Consider the following 14,925-nt stretch of genomic DNA (forward strand, 5'->3'; position numbering starts at 1 on the left):
TAACGCTTTCTTACATCCTTTTTTTATATTCCGCTCCAGAGGCGTCCTTGTACATGTATTAGTTCTCGTTCCGAGTAAATCTGCACTCAGGATATTGTTGTTTATTTTTTTCTTTCAACAAAAAATATATATAAGAAATTAAAACCTTAGACATATTTATTTTTCAGCTTCAGAGACGTCTTTATTTTATATCAGTTTCCCTTCCGAGTAAATCTTCTTTTCATTCTTTACATATATTATTTTTCCCGCTTAAAAGGCGTCTCTATCATTTTTTCAGTTTCCCGTCAACGTAAATCTGCCCTTCGGATTTCTCATTCTACAAAAAATATATAAGAAACATTTTAACGCTTTCTCACACATATATATTGTTTTTTTTTCCCGCGTCCTTGCTCACATATTAATTCCCCTTGTGAGTAAATCCGCATTCAGGCTCAACAGAATGGCGCCGCCTCGCAGACTCATCCGGTCTCGCTCTCATCATCCCATAAATTACAGGTAAAAAAGAAGAAGCAACTCATTAACCTCCGACAATATTTATAAACGAGACAAATTATTATTTTCCCGAGCAAATTAACGCGAGATTAAGTTCTTATCAATAAATATAGAGCCCTGGAGAGAGAGAGAGAGAGAGAGAGAGAGAGAATTAAAAAGAAAACACGCATAGAGAGATGGAGTTTAGACGGAAAGGGATAAGGAGGAGGAGGAGGAGGAGGAGGACGAGGAGGAGTAGAATATATACAATTCTTGAGACAGAGAGAGAGAGAGAGAGAGAGAGAGAGAGAGAGCGCCTTAGTTCTGTTGTAAATTAAACGTTAATTTACACATGGGGGTCAATAAAACACCTTGCCTTGGGACCCTCTGCTGCCTGGCTAATGTAATTATTGCCTCATCAACATGTATTGCTTATTCATATATTCGTGCAGGGCCGCGGGGAGACTGCACACCTTCCCTAATGACTCCTGGAGGCGAGGTGTGATTCTAAAGGTTGCAGGTGAGGGAGTATCGAGTCTTACGGTTTTATATGCACTGATGTTCACTGAGGTGTGTCTGTAATCGTAGCCGCATATCCGCACACACTTCTCTTCTCTCCTCTTTCTCCCTCAGGCATCCTCTCTCCTTTATTATCTCTCTCTCTCTCTCTCTCTCTCTCTCTCTCTCTCTCTCTCTCTCTCTCTCTCAAGTAAGCTATTCTCTTCCTTTAATTCTATTCTTGATGGAAGCGTCGTGGAATGAGAAGGTGGCTAAGTTGATATTCTTTTTAATTTTTATCGTTCCCTATCCACCTGCGCTGTCTTCATTCTCTTATGCTTTCCTTCTACCTCATATGAAGTTGATATTTGTTCCCTTCTTCTCACTCCTCATCCACTTCCGTTGTCTCTTTTTGTTCCTATGTTCTTCCTTTCCACCTCATACGAGATTCACGTTCTTATATTGTTAAAGGAGGAGGAGGATAGAAATAAATAAAAGTAGTTGAAGAAGTAAAAAGATGAGAAAAGGAGGAGGAGGAGGAGGAGCTGGAAATAGAAGTGAAAGTATGAAAATAAAGGAAACGGGAAACATGGAAACGAATATGAATAAAGATAAGAAAAAGAGGAAACATAATGGAACAGCTTGGGTCATGCAGAACGCAAAGGCTCTCCTCCTCCTCCTCTAGTATTGCATTTCTCATTTCTTGCCCTGATTTTTATTAAAGGAAAGAAGTGCTCATCAGGATCCCCTTTCGATATTTTCTCTTTTCCTTTTTATTTTTCTTGAAACGTGAGACTGAAAGTGGACACGTTTTTAATTTCTGGGAGTGGCAAGCGTGACCTTCTGTGTGTGTGTGTGTGTGTGTGTGTGTGTGTGTGTGTGTGTGTGTGTGTGTGTGTGTGTGTGTGTGTGTGTTTCCTTTCTCTTTTCATTCTCTTCTCTCAACACCTCAGGCATCCTCTCTCTTTCAATTTCTCTCTCTCTCTCTCTCTCTCTCTCTCTCTCTCTCTCTCTCTCTCTCTCTCTCTCTCTCTCTCTCTCTCTCTCTCTCTCTCTCTCTCTCTCTCTCTCTCTCTCTCTCTCTCTCTCTCTCTCTCTCTCTCTCTCTCTCTCTCTCTCTCTCTCTTTATATTGAAAAGGAAGGAAAAAGTGTTGCCGGTATGCCTCGCCGCGTATCACAGTCGCTGACTCCGATAAAAAAAGATCAAGAGTCCACGCTTCCTTTTTTCCTCCCTTTTTCTCCCTTCCCTTTTTGCACGGCTCGGCTCTTTTGGAACGGCGCCGAGGAATAGCTATGTTTTTCCGACTCGTCCTCGTCCTCGTCCTCTTCGTCCTCCTGCTCCTCCTTGTGTTTCTCCTTTTTCTCCTTTTCCTTATTTGGTAATTTATTTCGGATTCTTTTGGAGAGGTTTCGATGCTTGGGTTTATGTATTTCCACCCATTATTCTCTCCCTCCTTCTCTTCCTCTTCCTTGTTCTCCTCTTTCTCTTATTCCCCCTCTTCCTTGTCCTCCTCTTACTCTTCTTCCTCCTTTTCCTTCGTGTGATAATTTATTTTGAATCCTTTTGGAGAGGTTTCGAAGGGTGGGTCTATGTATTTCCACCCCTAATTCTCTTCCTCCTTCTCTTCCTCTTCCTTGTTCTCCTCTTTCTCTTATTCCCCCTCTTCTTCGTCCTCTTTTCACGCTTCTTCCTCCTTTTCCTTCTTTTGATCATCTATTTTGAGTTCTTTTGGAGAGGTTCCGAAGGGTGGGTCTATGTATTTCCACTCCTTATCATCTTCCTCCTTATCCTTTTCCTCCTCTCATCACTCCTCCTCTCATTTCTCCTCCTCCTCTCAGTCCTTCTCCTTCTCATGGTTAAGCTTTGAGTGATGAGGTAGAGAGGAAGGATGGATTGATTCAAGGGCACAGGGATAACAAAGGTACTGGAGGGCGTGGCGGAAAGGTGACCAGCGAGAAATATGGAGAGGAAGAAGAGGGAGGATCTGATTCTTCTTTACTGTAAGGAGAAACCGATCAAAGACAGTATAAGGAGAAGAAAATATGTAATGCCCGTAAAATCATGTTCCTATAAAAAGCGCTGAAGTGAGGAAGAAAGTGAACGATAACTTAGTGAGAACATTAGGTAGCTCGGGGCAGCATATCAGTGACTCGTGTTGTGAAGGGAAACAAGTGAACAACGAGGATAGTAATTAGCAAACAAAAGGTACATCAAAGACAATAGCGCGTGAAGGTGAAACACGAGGCTGAAAAATGAAAAAAAAGAGGTGATAAAAGAGAATCGGCTCAAAAGGTCCGTGGATGACAATGCCGCGTGAAATGGAAACATGAAACGGAAATATGAAAAAGAGAAAGGCTAAAGATTGATTGCCTGGAAATGTGTGAGTGAAAATAACGAGATGAGAGGCGGCGCGACGCGGAAACACGAAACGAGCGCGTGGCAATATTTTTGACTGGAGGAGAATCACGCCATTTGAGTAATGTTGATAATGAAGAACAACGAAGCCTCTCTCTGTAAAGCTTCCATCGCAATTACTTTTAAAAATGGAGCCCCGAAGAGAAAAGGGAAATGTCACCGGAAATATGAAAGTTGTGTAACGTGTTGATTTGTTTCCTTTGCCGTTCTGCTTCTATCGTGTGTCTGGATATCCGTGTGTTTATTTGCTCTTATACAATACAATATTCGACATAGACAGTATAAAAAAAATGATGTGCGGATATTTATTTTAGTTATTATTTTTTCCTCTTTTGTTTCATCGTGTGTGCGCTCGTGTGTGCTTGTGTGTGTGTGTGTGTGTGTGTGTGTGTGTGTGTGTGTGTGTGTGTGTGTGTGTGTGTGTGTGTGTGTGTGTGTGTGTGTGTCTTCATTTACATATATACACTTTCCTCCATTCTCCTTTAATTTTTCCCCGCAGTGCATTTTTTCCCTTTCTTGTTTTAGCGTTTGTCTTCTCTGTTTGTGCTCTTATTCGTGCGCCAACATTTTCCTCGCCGCTCCCTGGAGGTCTCTGGGCTAAGTTTGTGTTTAGCAGAATCCCCGCGAGGAACAGGCAGTCAAAGGGACGCTGGATTCCTTCCACTTGAAAGCTCCTTACGCCAGCTCGCCTCGCTGCGTGCTCAACTTTATTTCCTCACTCGTGCCAGACTTTCAGCCGACCAACTCTGCTTGCCTCACCGCCTCACAGCTCTTGCCTTCCTGCTCCGCTTCTCGCTCTCCCTCCTCCTCCTCCTCCTCCTCCTCCTCCTCTTCCTCGAAAGCCACATGCTCTTCTCCAATACTACATGCAAATTTCACGTCGCAAGGAGAGCAGGTAGGCGGCCTGGCTGAGGTGAACCCCTTTTTGCATTCCGTGTGGGTGTGGGGAGGTGGAGGAGGGTCGGGGAGGCGGGACACTGCAGGGAAGGGTGTTGGGTGTGAAGGGGACTGGGAGGCGTTAGAATTACATGCGTTGGTGTGTTTAGTTTCTTATTGTTCTTAAGTTCTTTTGTGTATTTGCTTTCTCATTCTCAGCAGCCCACTTTTGATCTATTCCCGCGTCCTCATGTCGAAGTTTTCCTACTCTGGCAGTTTCTTTCCCTCAGCTTCTCTCTTGGTTGACGTGGGTGTGGATCGATGTAGGTGGGTGTAAAATGGGGTGTGAGGGGAACTCGGAGGAGGAGAGGAGGGAGTGACGAGTGGAGATGTATGTGGTGGGTGGAGTTGTGTATGTGGGTATGACGGGGTGGGTGGAGGCTTAGTGTGTGTGTGTGTGTGTGAAGAGAGAGAGCTTGAAGGAAGGAAGGCTGCGTGGGATGAGTTTGAGTGAATCTGGGCCGTGAGAACAAGGAGGCGTGGGGAGGAGCTCTGTGGGGGACTGGGTGGATGCTACGCTGTGAGGAGAGGAGGGACTGACTGGATTGGACTGATTTGGGGTGGTTGGTGGATTCCGGAAGGGGCGGGGCGGGGCGGGGCGGGGCGGGACGAGGCGTTGCTCCTCTCTAGTGCATTTTTCACAAGCAGTATCAGTTAAAGTGAACCTCCTCGCCCTTGCTTCATTTGCTGCCTCCACTGATTATGCCTCTGCTTCCTCTGCTGCTGGTTATATAGGAGGAGGAGGAGGAGGAGGAATACATAGGAATACATAGGAAGAACAGACACCAGAAGACCAGAAGAAGAAGGAGGAGGAGGAGGAGACGTGGGGATAGGAATGAGGAGGAGTAAGGGAAAGATGAAAGAAGAAAAGGAGGAAATAAAAATAAAATAAGAGTACGAAGAAGAAAAAAAAGGTTATGGGAGTGAAAAAATAAAGGGAAAAAAGTTAAGGAAAAAAGGGTGAAGAGAAACGAGATGAAGACGAGAGAAATGAGGATTGTAAATAATATAACCTAGAGCAAACACACACACACACACACACACACACACACACACACACACACACAGTCCCTCCCTCCCTCCCTCCCTCCCTCTCCAGCACATACACAAACACACTCCCTCCATTCCTCCTCTCCCTCTCCCTCCACACACACACACAGTCCCTCCCTCTCCAGCACACACACACACACTCCCTCCATTCCTCCTCTCACTCTCCCTCCCCACACAAGCAATAACAAGCAAGAATACCATCAACAACACCAAACCGGAGAAAGTGCAAGAAAACAGGCCTGAAAACACCTGCCTCACACCTGACCTCACGTCCGCCTGCCAATAACATACGTCTACGGCGGGGAAATAACCCTAAAATGTGACGCTTAAGGGGAATAAAATAGTTCGCCTTTGAGAGCCTTGGCGCTAAGCATGACCCAAACTGCTACTCTTTTTCTTTTCCTCCCATTTTCTTTTTTTTTTTTGCTATTCGTTTTTCCATTATTTTTTTATATTTTTGTTTCCCTTTGAGAGCCTTCGCGTTCAGTATGACCCAATCTCTTCCTTTATTTTTTCCTCTTTTTCTCTTTTTTTTTATTCATTTTTGTTTCCATTTTTCCATTTATTTTATTTTCATACTTTCATTTCTATTTCTGGCTCCTCCTCCTCCTCCTCCTCCTCCTTATACTTCTCTTATTTTCAGTTTTGTAATTTCTTCACCTTTCTTTTTCCTCCTCCTCCTCCTCCTCCAGCCTTCATCTATTCTGTCCTGTCCCACCACACGTAGATCACTAGTAGTAGCGGTAGTAAACAGACACCCTCGCCATAGACCGACAAGTCTTCTGGTGTCTGTTTTTCCTATGTTATCCTATGTATTCCTCCTCCTCCTCCTCCTCCTCCCCCCTTTACCCTCACTTCAGCCCATGCTCTTTTTTTCCTTCCTTTTTTTAATTTAATTTCCCTCTTCATTTTTCACCTTCCTTTACTTTCTCCCCTTCATTCCTATTTCAAGCTCCTCCTCCTCCTCCTCCTCCTCCTCTTACGTTCATTTTTATTTCCTCTTTCTCCTCCTCCTCCTCCTCCTCCTCTTCCTCCTCCTCCTCCTCCTTTTTCAGTTTCTTTTTATAATTCCTTCACCTTTCTTTTTCCTTCCTGCTCCACATCGATCTTTAATTACTAAGGCACGGGAGGAGGAGGAGGAGGAGGAGGAGGAGGAGGAGGATATAAAAAGAAAAAAAAAGAAAAAAGAGTGGATGCGAGAGAAGTAGTAGAATAAGATTACGAAGAAGAGGCGAAAAAGAAAAGGAGGAGAAGGGGTAAGAGAAGGAGAAGAAGTAGACGGAGGAGGAGGAGGAGGAGGGGAAGAAGGAGAAGAAGGAAGTGGATAAAAAGAGGAAAGAAAAGAGAGAGGGAAAAGTGAGAAAAGAAGACAAATAAAGAGGATTAAGAAAAAAAGAATAAGAAAAAGGAGAAGGGGGAGGAGAGAGAAAGGGGAGAAGGTGGAGGAGGAGGAAGAGGGGAAGAAGGTGGAGGAAGTGGATAGAAAAGAAGAAAAAAAGAGATGGAAAAGTGAGAAAAGAAGACAAATAAAGAGGATTAAGAAGAAAAGAATAAGAAAAAGGAGAAGGGGGAAGGGAGAGAAAGGGGAGAAGAAGGAGGAGGAAGTGGATAGAAAAGAAAACAAGAGAGGGTAAAGTGAGAGATGAAGACAAATAAGAGGATTAAGAAGAAAATAATGAGAAAAAGGAGCAGGAGGAGGAGGAGGAGGAGAGGGAATAGGAGGAGGAGGAGGAGGAGGAGAAGGAGGATTGCCTAAGGGAGGAAGAGCAAGTGGTGACGAGACAAGGGAGAGGAGACGGAACGCGGGAAAGGAGAAAGGGAAGCGGGAGGGAGGGAGGGATCGGGAGGGAGGGAAGGGTAGAGAGGAGGGGGGAGAGGGGGGGGCAGGGGTGAAGGAGGGGGTGCAGGCAGGTGTGTGCATTATAGAGCAGGTGCGACGCGGGGTGAGGAACTGCTGACCTTTAAGCCGAGGTCATGAGCTGAATTTAACACTTATTTTTTTCATCCTTTTCTTCTCCTTTTCTTTTCCTGTTCCATGTTTTTTTTTTTATCCCCCGCTTACTCTCTTCCGTGCTCAAATGTTTTCTTCTCTTTCCTGTTTCTCCTTTGTTTTCTTTACCTCTATCATTACTAGTTCATAAGTTGATTTTAAGACATATTTTACATCCGTTTATTTATTTTTTATTTTACTTCACTCTTTTTCTCACGGGTATTTCTTCCCATATTCAATCAGTTTATTCCCCCTTCCTTTTCCTCCTTCATATCACTTCCTCATTATATTTTCCCATTTCCCGTTTTTCTCCTTTTATTTTGCTTGATTTTTTTTTCATTTTTTACTGAACTTTTTTTTTCGCTTACTCTCCCATATTCAATCACTTTATTCCTCCTTCCTTTTCCGCATCCATATTATTTCCTCATTATATTTTTCCATTTCCCGTTTTTCTCCTTTTATTTTGCTTGATTTTTTTTTCATTTTTTATTGAACTTTTTTTTTTCGCTTACTCTTTCCCATATTCAGTCACTTTATTCCTCCTTCCTTTTCCTCATCCATATTATTTCCTCATTATATTTTTCCATTTCCTCTTTTTCTCCTTTTTTTTGCTTGATATTTTTTATTTATTCCTTTTTCACTTTTTACTTCATTTTTTTTCTCGCTTACTCCTTCCCATATTCAATCACTTTACTTTATTCCCCCTTCCTTTTCCTCCTCCATATTATTTCCTCATTATATTCTCCCAATTCCTTATTTCTTCCTTTTATTTTGCTTGATTTTTATTTAACCCATATTTAACCTTTCTATAATTTTGCCCATCATTCAACCTTATATTCCTTTTTTTTCACTGCTATTTTTTCCATTATTTACCTATGATTTCCATTACCCTTATATTTGTTACATTCCTATATACTCTAATTGTTTGGTCGTTCATTTTCCTTATCCTTTTTTCACTCCTTTTTTTATATCTGAATGTTTTGCTGCATTCTCATTTTCTTCAGTAGTCTCCTTTTTAGTTCACTTTCCATTTGTTCCCATTTGTTTCCTTTTGTTCATTCCATTTGTTACATCCCTATATTCTCATTGTTTGCTTGTTCATTTTCCTTATCCTTTTTTCACTCCTTTTTTATATCTGAATGTTTTGCCTCACCCTAATTTTCTTCAATAGTCTCCCTTTTAGTTCCATTTCCATTTGTTCCATTTGTTACATCATTATATTTTCATTGTTTGCGCGTTCATTTTCCTTATCCCTTTTTCATTCATCCTTTTTTTTTTATATCAGATTTTGCCTCATCCTAGTTTTCTTCAATAGTTTCCCTTTTAGTTCCATGTCCATTTGTTCCCATTTGTTCCCATTTGTTTCCATTTGTCCATTCCATTTGTTACATCGCTATATTCTCATTGTTTACTCGTTCATTTTTCTTATCCTCTGTCACTCCTTTTTTTTATCTGAATGTTTTGCCTCATCCTAGTTTTCTTCAATGCTCTCTCTTTAGTTCCATTTCCATTTGTTTCCATTTTCCATTCCATTTGTCACATCCTTATATCCTCATTGTTTGCTCGCTCACTTTCCTTATCCATTTTTCACTCATCCTTTTTTTATCTGAATATTTTGCCTCGCTCTAATGTTCTTCAGTTGTCTCCCTTTTAGTTCCATTTCCATTATTCATACCTGCAGCTCTCTATGCTTACATTTTTTCCTTTTCCTTTTTTCACTTTTTTTTATATGAATATTTTTGCCTCACTCTAGTTTTCTGCAGTATTCTCCCTTTTAGTTCCATTTCCATTACTCATTCCTGCAGCTCTCTATGCTTTTATTTTTTCCTTCAGCCTTATTTTCGTCGATACCTGAACATTCATCAACCTTCTATACCCTTTTTACACTCTCCCTTATTTCCCGCTTCTTCGTTTCCCTCTATTCTTTCCATTTAATTTTCCTCACTTCAAACGTTTCCTTTTTCATCTTACTTCCTTTTCCTCCTCCATATTATTTTCCCATCATATTTTCCTAATTCCCCTTTTTCTCCTTTTATTTTGCTTGATTTTTATTTTACCCATATTTAACCTTTATTTTTTCCCATCATTCAACCTTACATTCCTTGTTTTTTCACTGTCCCTCTATCCCTCAACACCTGTGAAATCTGCACCTGTGTTTGTATCGCCCTCGGAAAGGTTCATTTTACCTGCGTATACTTAATTAACAAGCACACCCTTATCCACCTTTCACCCTCGTTTTCATTTCCACGTCTGTTTTGCCTTTTTTTGTTCATGTTTCACTCTTTGTCGCTTCACTCCCACGCTCTGTTCACTCTTTGTCCTTCCCTTCATTTCGTGTTGCCAGGTATTCCGGTTAAGCATTCCAAGTGTCATCCCCCTGATTGGTAATACTGTTCACCTTTGTTGCCTGGGACTGCGTGGACTGCTCTCTTTCCCTCTCCCCCTCGCTTCATTTTTTAACTTTCTTTTTTTTAGATTCCTCGCTTTCATTATCTTCCTACGTCTCATTTACATCTAGCTCTCTTTATCTTATGGTCGTGTGTGTGTGTCTGTTTGTCTGTTTCTGTCTGTATCGGTTTCTCTTTCTCTTTCACTTCTTCACTATTTTCAGCACAGAATTCCGCGGACCATTCCTGTCTTGCTTTTTTCTTTCTCTCTCTCTCTTGCCGCGTCTCCTTCACTCTTCCTTTTATCTTATCCCCTTCCTCCTCCTCCTCCATCTCCTGCCAGTCCATCTTTCTCCTTCCATCTTTCGCATGTAACTCCTTTTTTTCCGGCTCCTTTCTCACTCTTCTTCGTTTCTCTCCTTTTACGCTTTCTCCTTCCATCTTTCGCATGCAACTCCTTTTTTTCCGTCTTGTTTCTCACTCCTCTTCTTCCTTTCTCTCCTTTTACTCTTCCTCCTCCTTTCGCGCCCTTCCCCTCACCCCTTATCTTCCTTCGCCTCCCTCACCTATTCTCCGGTTTCTCTTCTTTATTCCCTCCCCTCTCCTGTATCCTCTTTCGTTCCTCTCCGCCTTGCTGTCAGCCTCCTTCTGTTTCTATTTTTCCCTCCCCCTCTTGCTTTGTTCTCTTGATCTCTTGGCGTCTCAATTTATATTTCGCTCGGTTTCTTCTCCAGCATCACATTCATCACGTTCGCTGTTCCTTTTCTCTTCTTTCCGTATTTGTTTGTTGCAGTTTTCTCCTCGTCTTGTCCTTCCTCTTATTCCTCCTCCTTCCCCCTCGCCTCTCCTTCTTCTCAGCCTTCTCCGCCTCTTACTATACTACTACTACTACTACTACTTTTTTTTTACAACAATGGAGACAGCTCAAGGGCACAAAAAAGCAAACAATAATAAAAAAAAAAGCCCGCAACTCGCTGCTCCTAAAAAGAATCCAAAGAGGTGGCCGAAAGAGAGGTCAATTTCGGGAGATATGTCCTACTACTACTACTACTACTACTACTACTACTGCTACTGCTACTACTACTACTACTACTACTGCTACTGCTACTGCTACTACTACTACTACTACTACTACTACTACTACTACCACCACCTCGCCTTCTCCTTCTATTCGTCCTCTTTATCTCTTATATATTAACTATTTTATTATTTTATTTCTTTACAGCATCACTAAGTATTCTTTCTGTCGTTATTTTTCATTCTTTATTCCTTTGTTTTATTCCGTCTTCTCCTGTTCTTCTTATTCTTCCTCTAATTTCTCATCCTTTCCTTTCTTCTCATACTTCTCCTCCTCTTCCTCCTCCTCCTCCTCCTCTTCATATTCCTCGTTATCACCTCATATATTCATCATCAACTCCACGTCTTCCCCATTCTCTCCATTTCACTCCCGTTTCCTTATTCATCATTTTCTCTCTCTTCCTCAATTTCTCTTTCTTCCTCTTCCACCATCCCCGCCCTCGCCAACCATTTAGTATTCCTTTAATCCCGCCTACTTTTTATTCTCTTTTTTCCCTCCTCTTCGCTTTTTCCTCCTCGGTTCCCCCTCCTTTCTCATTCCTCCTTTCTATTTACTCTTTTTTTTTTATTCCTGCTCCATATTTTTACTCCTCATTTCTCTCTTACTGTCATTTCTAATTACTTGTTTTTCCTCCCTCTCCTCCTCCTCCTCCTCCTCCTCCTCTTGCTTCTCACTCTCAGTCATATTTAAGTTATTGATATTCACGTACTTCCAACTCTCTCAAGTATCTCCGTTCCATTTTTCCTTCTCCTCCTCTTCCTCCTCCTCCTCATCTTTCTCCTCCTCGCCGTGAAGATATAGCCTGTGCTCCTCCTTCTCCTCCTCCTCCTTTACTGATTCTTCTTCACCACCACCACCACCACCGCCACCACCACCACCACCGCCACCACACCACCGCCAGGATGGATTCAGAGCAGTAGTAATCCCGGGAAGCAAGCCGTCGCGGTCTCAGATATTGGGAAACTTTTAAGATGTGACTGAGAACTGAAGGGGAAAAAATGATTAGCGTGGTTATCTGAGACGTGTGTGAGGGGGAGGGGGGGGCGAGGCGTGTGTGTGTGTGGGGGGGGGGGGGTTGAGTGTTTGCGTGTGTGTGTGTGTGTGTGAGGGGGGGGTGAGTGTTTGCATGTGTGTGTGTATGTGTGAGGGGGGAGTGTTGTTTGCGTGTGTGTGTGTGAGGGGGAGTGTTTGTGTGTGTGGGTGAGGGGGGAGTGTTTGCGTGTGTTTAAGTGGGGAGTGTTTGCGTGTGTGTGTGGGGGGAGTGTTTGTGTGTGTGTGTGTGAGGGGAAAGTGTTTGCGTGTGTGTGTGAGGGGAGTGTTTGTGTGTGTGTGTGTGTGAGGGGGGAGTGTTTGCGTGTGTGTGTGAGGGGGGAGTGTTTGTGTGTGTGTGTGAGGGGGGAGTGTTTGCGTGTGTGTGTGAGGGGGAGTGTTTGTGTGTGTGTGTGTGAGGGGGGAGTGTTTGCGTGTGTGTGTGGGGGGAGTTTATGTATTTATTTTTATTTCGTTGTGTTCATGGTCCGCCTCATCGTTTCATTTGCGTGCATTGTTTGCGTGTGTGTCGTATTATGTTTGGCGCGTGTGTTTGGGTTTCATTTCGCATCCAATTTTACCTCACAGATTTTCATTTTCACAGCATTTTTTTTTCTAGCGTGTAAAATTTGAAGATTAAAAAAAATTGTACACACACACACACACACACACACACACACACACACACACACACACACACACACACACACACACACACACACACACACACACACCATAACAAAAGTCAGGAAATGTTGCAGCAGAATTACATGATTATTTGAAAACACCTGCAACCCGCGCACATGAAAGGGAATGTGAGAGTGGACACACACACACACACACACACACACACACACACACACACACACACACACACACACACACACACACACACACACACACGAACACACACATCCACTTCAGCCTTATTCTTTTCCCTAATTTCATATCTTAATCGTTGAAAATTAGTCTTATACCCTGAGAATACGTAATAAACTGTCATATCTCCTCCGTTTTGATATTCCAGGTTCTCAGAGGAGGGAATTTTGAACCTGGAGAGCCGGTGAGGTTAGTGGGATTAGCCTCCGCCCGCTGGAGACCAATAAAGGGAATGCTGGAAAATTTAACGTTGCCTCTGTCAGTCGTGATGAGTCTGGAGGGTAATAAACGAGTGTGTTGCCTCCCGCCCATATTGATTCCCTCCTCCCGGGTGTATCTGGCGGCAATATACCAAAATCGTGCGCCTCTTAATAACTGCGTCGCGTGCCCGGAGTAGAAATGTTGCATGTGTTTGTGTTACGGAATGTTCGGGAAAGTGTTAGTTCCTTTATCTTAGTGTTGGTCCCTTTCCTCTCCTCTGCCTTCTTCCTCCTTCTTCGTCCCTTTCTCTCTTTTCTCCCTCCTTCAGTTTCCTTCCTATCTACTTCCTCTTTCCCTTCCTTCTTTCTTCTCCCCTCTCCCTCTTCTCCCCTTCCTTCTTCCATCATCTTCCTCCCTTCTTCCTTCTCGCCTTCTTTTTCCTCCTTTTCGTCCCTTTCTCTCTTATCTCCCTCCTTCAGTTTCCTTCTTATCTTCCTCCTCTTTCCCTTCCTTCTTTCTTCCCTCCTTCTTTCTCTCTCCTTTCCCTCCCTTTCTCTCCCTTTCTCTCTTCCCTCTTCCTCTTCCTCCTCTCTTCCTCCTTTCTTTTTATCCTTTTTTTCCGCCTTCATTTGTCTCCTGAACTTCAACTTATCTAGTGCATATCTTAAAAGGCTGTTCTGTTAGCATGGGGTTATATTTTATTCATTATTTCTTTAGTGTTTTGTAAGATGGGAAGCAGCTGAAGGTAAAAAAAATTAACCGCTTGACATAACTGAGCCTTCTAAGCGCTTCTCATTTAAGTACTCACGTCTGTACTAGAATTTCTGTTACGTATTAAGATTCAAAGTAACAGATTTCTCGTTTAAATATTAACAGAAACATCACTGAGTTCAACCTTCAGCTTTTTGGTATTGAAATTTTGGTATTATTATTATTATTATTATTATTATTATTATTATTATTATTATTATTATTATTATTATTATTATTATTATTATTATTATTATTATTATTATTATTATTATTATTATTATTATTATTTGGTATTGAAAATCTCGTTTAAATATCAACAGAAATATCCCTGACTTCAGCCTTCAACTTTTTGGTATTGAAATTCTGATGTTAATATTCGAAAATCAAAGGGAAAACGAGACAGGGAGGAAAACAAGTAATAAAGCAAGTGTCAAGTACAGGTGTTCGTTCCTTCGGCTCGGGGTGTCAGGCTACAGGCGAGGCGGGTGTGCGGGGCGTGGGGGCGGCGGTGCTTGGCTGCTCGCTGCACTACAACCTCAATGGCAACGCTTTTTAGCTCCGCGATTTTCTCGTTTCCGGCGGTGAAGAGCGTATTGACTCCCCGCGACGCTGCAGGGCCCAGAAACGTACCGCGGGAAGATGGTACCGGAGGAGGGGAGGGTATATTGGGGTGGAGGCTGTAAAGGGGGCGAGGGAGTGGAATAGGAGGAAGATACCGTGGGGAGGGGAAGGAAGGCAAGTTTGTTTGGAGTGTTGGTGGTGACTGTTGGTGGTAGTGGTGGTAGTTGTGAAGGTGGGGAGGCTGTGCGGGGGGCTAGGGAGAGAAAGGAAAGGAGAAGGAGAAGGACAAAACCAAGAAGAAGGGAAGAGAAGAAAAGTTTGATAGCAGTGTTGGAGGTGGAGGTTGTAATAAAGGACGTCAGGGAGAGGCGTAAAAGGAGGAAAACGAGACCAAGAGGAGGAAAGAGAAGGCAGGTGGTTAGTGGGTGTGATGTTGGTGATGGTGATGGTTGAGAGGGGTAGGGGGGGTTGGGGTGAAGGTTGTAGGGGAGATCAAAGAGAGGAGGAGGAGGAGGAGAATGAGGAGGACGAAACCAAGAAGGAGAAGGGTAGTTTGGTGGTAGTGTTGGTAGTGGGTGTGATACTGCTGGTGATGACGATGATGAATGGGTGATGGTGACGGTGGTGGTGGTGGAGACTAAAGCTGTAAGGGAGATCAGGGAGAGGAGAAGGAGA

This window comes from Eriocheir sinensis, chromosome 18, assembly GCF_024679095.1.
Source record: "Eriocheir sinensis breed Jianghai 21 chromosome 18, ASM2467909v1, whole genome shotgun sequence".
Lineage (NCBI taxonomy): Eukaryota > Metazoa > Arthropoda > Malacostraca > Decapoda > Varunidae > Eriocheir > Eriocheir sinensis.